Source organism: Calliphora vicina, chromosome 4, assembly GCF_958450345.1.
Source record: "Calliphora vicina chromosome 4, idCalVici1.1, whole genome shotgun sequence".
In the NCBI taxonomy this organism is placed as follows: domain Eukaryota; kingdom Metazoa; phylum Arthropoda; class Insecta; order Diptera; family Calliphoridae; genus Calliphora; species Calliphora vicina.
This window is the reverse complement of record NC_088783.1, coordinates 71,168,162-71,176,356: the sequence shown is the minus strand read 5'-3', so window position 1 is coordinate 71,176,356 and position 8,195 is coordinate 71,168,162.

Here is an 8,195-nt window from a genome sequence, read left to right as displayed (position 1 = left end):
ATAGATAATTTTCGTAATTGAAACACAAAAAATAATAAAAATGTGTTTTCAATTACGAAAATTATCTACTCAAAATTCAATAGAAAATATCAAGAAATTTTGTTTTTGAGCAAATGAATACTTGATTTAATTATGAAATAATTGAAACCAGTTTAATATGTGACAAATATTTTAATTGAAACGGTTTAAGAAATAGTCTTTTCTGTGTTTAGAACGTTTTTGTTTGAAACACAACAAAAATTTTATTAAATTATCAAAATATATTAGGACATTATGACAATATGACCAAATAGTAGACCGTGTAAATACCCCAATTATTAATTGTAGAATGGGCTCCTGAAAATATATACCTGATCCGCCCACTTTTACGCCCATATTCCATAGAAAAAACATCATTATCGTACTCCAATTTTTTGGTTTGCAGCTTTGAACAAAATCCTTCATTACTGGCTACACGTCCAATTCTTCTCAAATGATGTACTCTATAGGCTCTATAGGTTCTATAGTATTTATTTCTCGCATCCTGAGCTTAATCGTACAGCATACCTGATACAAATAATCAATTAAAATGTAAAAAATAAAAATGAAATCATTGAATAAGGGCCTTTAGATACAGACACACCTATTGGCAGAATAGCTTCTGTCATAATTTTGCTATCATGCACCAGAATCTTATTGAGAGTTATATGCAAGTAGTACCAGCCAGAAAATTCACATTTTTTTTACTTTATCACTTTATAATTTTTACTGTTTTTTTTTAAAGGAGCAGCTTATTTTTTTAACTTTTAGCTGAGACTTCAGGCTGTAATTTGGCATCTTTCTTTAAACAGCGCTCCACAGCGCTAAAAAGATGCAGTCATAATATAAAGCTGTAAGGGTTCAAGAGAGTTTTCTCGACTTACTTTCCTCCATTTTTTTAGAACCATATCTGTTGTTACGATTTTTTTTTGTTAAATTCTACAAATTTAATTGAAACGGAGAAAAATAAATTTTATTTGTTATCAAAATTTATAAAATCAGTATTTGTTAATTGTCACAATAAATGATTACATTTGTTTGTACGGTATCTTCCCAAAAATATTGCATGCGACAAAATTGCACTTGTTATTTGAGTCTTTTTTTTTAACTCTCACATCTATTAATGTTTGTCGTCTTGTGTTTCTGTACAATATACATTGTACATACATAAATAGTACTCATTTTTTTTCTCCACCAAAAAGATTCATATTTTTGTCTTCTTTTAGCAGACGAACATAAGTACATAATTATTGCTTCCAATTTCTTTTGTTACTATTATGTACATTTTGGTAACTACGCAATATCATTAGACTAAATAACTAGCTTCATCACCAACTTGATTTCATTATCAAAGTTAAAGTGGTTACGATCAGAAGTCCTGATAAAAGTTTAAATTATCAAAAAGTGCATGTGTTTCAAATTATATAACCATCAGTGAATGGAAAATTTTATAAGTTCTACTATCCCAAATTGTAATAAATTATAATTATATTCGTCTAAGACCCTAAATCCAAGGAATGATCAAATCACTTCCTACAAGTAGACCTTGAATCTGGCCAAGTTTGCATCGAAATCTGTGGTTACTAAACGAACCGCACCTAAAATTCACGTGGTTAATGAACCTAAATCACCAGACTTGGAAAGTTAAATTCCACAATTAAAGTCCATACGTGGCCACGAGGCCCGCCACATGTGACAAGAATCACCTTAACTATTACATCAACAATTTTTCTACATATAGAAGACCATTTTGGCCACGAGGCCGCCACATGTGACAAGAATCACATTAAGGATTGCATCATAAACTTTGTTACATATAGAAGTCCATTTTGAGCCACGAGGCCCACCACATTTGACGAAAAGTCGCAATATTCCAAAATTGGGAACTGACTGCAAGCTACAGTCCCCACGTGGCGTGAGCCCCATCAAAAGTGACTAACATAAGTGACTAAAATCACCCGATCCAGATAGAGAATTAAAATTCCCACGTGGTTGTGAAAGCCTTCACGCCGTGACACCAAGTCACGTAAAATATTGTATTTATATTATATATAACTCGATTTTTCATTAACAACTTATTATTTACAACCTGTTTATTACTAAAATTTTCTAATTACTATTATCTAAGTCTAAAATTCTAACAAATATGTTTAAAAACTAATTCTAAATATTCTAAATTATATATATTAAATCCTTTGAAACATATCGTAAACTTTCAAATTAAAACATTATGTAAACTCATTTCAAAATTACATAAATTTTTATAAAATGAATTAATCCAAATCAAATTTAAACAAACTCTAAAACAATCAAAAGATTTAATATTAAAATTTACTGAATATTTCTATAAACTTAATACTACTTACTAAAACTACAATCTAAATTTTTCTATAAGTATAAATATCACAGTTATTTGAACTAAACAAATTTATAAATATTCTAACTAAACTAAATTTATACTAAATTAACTATTATTGCACATTTTATATAATATGTAAAATATTTTTCTATTTAATTAATTACATTTATATTTTCCTAATCAATATGTAATTTAAATTGTTATTATCTTTAAAATATTTCTAAATTGTTTAAAATTTTGAATAATATTACATAAATTGTAAATGAATTAACTTTTATATATTGTTAAAATTTTTCTAAACTTACATTAATATTATCATACAATTATGTTTTATTAATTTTATAACTAAAATTTCTCTAAGTATATACATAAATATCTAAACTTATTAATAGTAACAAAAAAACATCATTTAGAGATTTACATCGTTTAAATTATACAACAACATCACCAATTACTACAGATTTGCTGGGCCCATCAATGAAACAATAGTAATGGATCACCAAACATAAATGTAAATATTCTCAGTGAGTAATTATGAATTGAAATTATTATTTTTGTTGCTACTATTCCTATACTCTAATTTTTAACACTTGTCCATACGTCAGTACGTTTTCCAAATTGTTCCATTTCATTAACATGTTATTCTTTATAAATTCCAATTATCAATAATATTTTGCTTAGTATTATGTATTTACTCTCTGAGTAATTATCGTTTATTTTGTTTACGCATTTACATACATTTATTCATTTATGTTATTTTACTTTTATTTTCGATCAAAGCATTTTTTTCGTATTATTATTTTGCTAATTTCTTTTACAATAAAATTCATTGATAATTTCTTTAGTTAAAATGCATCTATAAATTGTTTTAAATTGTAAGGGAAGGATATCCAAAACAAAATAATGAAAATATGAAAGTAAGGTCATGTGTGTATATTTTAGGGACAGATTTTTTTTAAACATTAAGGGTAACAATTCTGTCATGGTGTTTTGCAATTAATTGCTGGGAGGGAAAAGTTTACCCTACGTGACATACCACCTTGTCATGGTTCGATTTATTCAGTTTTGTTCTTTTGTATATATTTTCGTATTAATTTGGATTTATTCTAGTACTTTTGCATACACTGATTATGATATTTCAATTGGCATGCAGTGTATGTTATATGATTACGCGCGAAGCAAATGAGTTAGGAGTCTAAATATATCATATGAGCTAGCCAAACAATCTTTCATGCCCTTAACTAATTTTTTTCGATTTTAAGGTTTGATGTTATAATTTCAATTGTAACAATTTTTATTATTAATGTTTTACCGACGCGTAACACTGTTCAGATTTTTTGAATTCTACACCCTTATAACGCAACCAATTTGTTTCTTAAATAGTCCTATTCTTTCTTTAACTATTCATGAAAATTGATTTGCGATACCTCACATCTGACCCTAGCTTCTATAAAAGCTCTATTTTTGGGTATTTGACTACCAATCCGGTGTTATGACGGATAGATGGCAAATTACACTGTCCAACAAATAGAGACATTTTGACTGGAATAGAATAGCGGTCCTATAATTCTGAATGGACATTTTGAGTAGATAATTTTTATAGAATAAATTTTTAGTCCAACTGGTCTGAATTTTTTTACAGTGGGTCAAAGTTTTAGTTTTTTGATCGAAGGGAGCATTGTACTAACTAAAAAAAATGTAAACTAATGGCTGGGGTAATTCTTATTATCAGAGTTATATTGTGGAATTTTATGGGGATCAAATTTGTGGAAGATCTTAACCCTATATCACCTCTCTTTAGGTGCCAATTTGACCCTTTTTTCGAGAAAATCAAAAAAAGTCCTTTCAAAAAAGACATTTAGGATTCAAATATTTTACGAAAATTTTTGCCGGAAAATTTCATTTGGGGTCACCAAAGAAACCAAAGTTGTAAATAAAGCTCTTTAAGCTTAATTAGCAAAATTACACGCCACCTTGAGTTTCACATTTTTTTAAAAAAACCCCAAAAATTTATTGAATGGTTTTCGGAAGAGTGCCTTATATGGAAGCAAGCCGCTGTTGTTTGTGGCGTATTCGCGTAGACCTGCGACTTAAGAAAACTCCACAAGAAAAAGTCTAACGGGATCAAATTGTATGATCTTGGTTGCCACTTCACATCACCTCCAGTTGAGAGTTGATGACCATGCCTATCGAGTGTAGCCTGAGCTGTGTTGAACATATTTATACCCTACACTACCATAGTGGGGAGGGTATAATGCGTTTGTGCAGATGTTTGTAACGCCCAAAAATATTAGTCTAGCACCCACCTTAAAGTATACCGATCGACTTAGAATCACTTTCTGAGTCGATTAAACGATGTCCGTCTGTCCGTCCGTCTGGGCGGCTGGCTGGCTGTCCATGTAAACTTTGTGCGCAGAGTACAGGTCGCAATTTTGAAGATATTTCGATCAAATTTGGTACATATTATTTTTTCGGCCCAAGGACTAAGCCCATTGAAACTGGCTGAAATCGGTCCATTATTTCACCTAGCCCCCATACAAATGTCCTTCCAAATTGGACTTTATCGTTCATAAATGTTTAATGTATATATGTATCTCCACAAATTTCTTTTTTATATATACAAAATTCATGTCACCAAATTTTGTTACGATCGGTCCATAATTAGTCATAGCTCTTATATAGACCCGCTTCCGAAAATCACTTTAACGTGCATACAGCGCTTAAAAATTTTGGTATACACACCAAATTCAACATAGTTACCTTTAATATAGACGTAAATCACACTACCAAATTTCATGGTGATCAGTACATAATTGGACATAGCCCCCATATAAGGCCTACTTCCGAAAATCCCTCAAAAATATAAATTATTGAAATTTTAAAAGAAAAATGTTTTTGCTCTTTTACTTAGTGCAGGGTATTACACGGTCGGGCTTGACCGACCATACTTTCTTACTTCTTTTTTAATAATTCGGTATCTCGGGAACTATTGGGGATTAAAAAATCGCATCTTCTAGTCCTTGAGAAGATGGTCAAGTTTGAACTACGTACGCTTTCGAGAGTCTGGTCTTACTTTACACGCTCTTCCATTAAGTTCTCTTTTCGGATCATATAAAAATATTACATAGTCCCAAAGAAATTTTTTTTCTACAAAAGAAAAAATTTAGAGACTTTTTTGGACATGTACGGCCGTTTTTACATGTTCCAACTTTGGATGCGTGTCAGGGATGCGATGACTGTTAGCAAGCTGATTAAAAAAAATTGCGATTCTCCTGAAGCCCGCCATATCTAAAAAAAAATACAAAAAGATCGAGCAAAATTTAAAAAATCAAAAAAGATTTGTTGACGATTTTTTTAAAAAGTGAGACCCGTGGTGACAACTTACTGGCATTACCCCTAGGGAGCTGAAAAATTATAAGTCAACTGAAAAACACCTCAGCTTCAACCATGTGAAATTATCTCCAATAGTTCCCGAAATAACGAATTATTTCCAAAAAAAAAGTTGTTTTCATAGAAATATGAATCTGTGAATTGGTATCATACCCAAATTAGACAAAAGTTAGCCAAAAGTAATTCATTTTCGAATCCTTTTGCATACTGGAATATTTTCACTTTGGCAGCTTTGTTAATCATCAATATTTTCTGCATTTGGGGTTCAGAGAACCCACATGTGAATGTTTAAAAAAGGTCACAATTATGTATGGATTTTGGACTGTTTGAAAGACTTACTATTCCTTCCATGTGTACTATATGATTAATTAAAAAAATAACAATCTAAACTCAATCCTGCTCAAATTTTGTGTCACCCTTTTTTTTAGTAAATATGTATATTTCATTTATTTTACGCAGATCGTTCTGTAAACGTTTTATATAATTTCTAAAAGGCGCTCAAATTTTCATGGTTTCACGCCTTTTAAACGAAATCCAATTACGGTTTTGTTTACTATTCAATGAATATTAATTATCCATTTTTATAAATAACTTCTTTATATAACTCAATTGAAGTATTTATAAACAAGAAAACCAACACCCACCAGTGACGATGTTATTTTTGTTCTTCAGTTCGAACTGATACAATTTATTAAAATTGACTAAATTTATGAGTTTTTTTTCCATAATTATTTTGATTTACGTTACAGGAAGTTATTGTTATTTGACCATGTTTGAGTTTTGACATTAATTCACAAGAAAAAATTTTTAACTCTAGCCAAAAATAAATGAATATTTTCCCTGTGGCAGTAAAAGAGAAGGAAATTCGTAGGAAAATATTTTTGTTAACGCAGCTAAATATTTGTAATGTCATTTGTTAAATTTTTTTCATAATTTTGGTAGATATTTTTATACATTGCTGTTGTTTTTCATACATTTCTTCACTTGCTTAAATTTTTGTTAACAAAGATAAAAAGTCATGCATTAATAATATTCTTATAGACGTACATACATACAAAAATGTATAGTCATAGGCATAAATCCAAAGAGGAAGAAAATTTCTTGTCTTAAAATAAAGAGATATAGTACAAATAAAACCATCTCGACTGAAACCGGGCCTGCTCACCGTTAAGTATTCGATTAAGAAAACATGAAGAAGACGAAAACAGGAAAAGAAAAATAAATAGATTCATACATTTATTTATGAATATATGTATTGTTTATAGCTACATACATCCATATATATGAATACATATGTACATAAATTTATAAAATATCCAAAAATAGACAGTAATTGTCACTAATGTCTGAACACTTGGCTGACTCCATTTTATATATTTTGAGTCATTTGACAATGTAATGAAGACATTTGTCACTTAAGTGCCTCTAAGTAATCTAGAATATAGTCACTGTAAACGTTTATTTTAAAATGAACTTTTTTGTGAGTAATTCGTACAAACTGGTTGTATACAAATTGTGTTGATATAATTCTCATACAGTTTATTTGCATTTTGTTTAAGTATACTGACATGCCCTGTGTAACCTAGCGCGAAGTTAATTGTCACTTTAATGTCTCTAAGTAACCAAGAGTGTTATTTAGTTAGTTATTTTACCCACCAGAAGTAATCAATTGGAGAGTTATCGGAGGAGCTATTTTGACAATCAATCGGTTATTGAAGGTGTCTTTTCAATTGACTATTTAGTTTAGTTAATAACCAGCTATTTAGGACATGCACGTGTTAAAATAAATAGTCACGTAGCTAGTTATGTAAGTTGTTGTCACCCTAAATGATAGGTAAAATCACTAGTTTAGGACAGTAACCCAGAACTGCTGGGAAAAGTACCACACACAATATATTTATACTTACAATTCAAGATGGATTATGTAATAGATGTTTAAAAAGTTGGAGTTATACCTATTATCCATTTTTAACAAAATAACATACATAATTAGAATTTATATTTTCATGCAAATGCATGTTTGTAGTCTATTTTAAACAATTACTTTTCCGAATCACATGCATTTTTTCCAGTAATTTTTTACGCTTATAATATTCCAACATTATAAACTTAGTTTTAGCTAAAGTTATTTATAAACTAGTTGACCGCCCCGGCTTCGCCCGGTAGCTATTTACTGATGTTAGCTCTTCAAGTTTCTCCAACCCACGCACACCAGCCAGTTCTAATTTATTTGCAAATAAAATATCTAAATTTGTACTGCATACCTTAGGGAGCTTTTTTTATTATAGTTGACTGGACTCACAAAAAAAAAAATTTCCGAGTTTTACCAGGAATTGTTGAATTTTTTTTCTTTACAAACCATCTCCTGAAAATTTCGAATCGAATAAAAATAAAATCAGCCAAATCGCTCCAGCCGTTCTCACGTGAT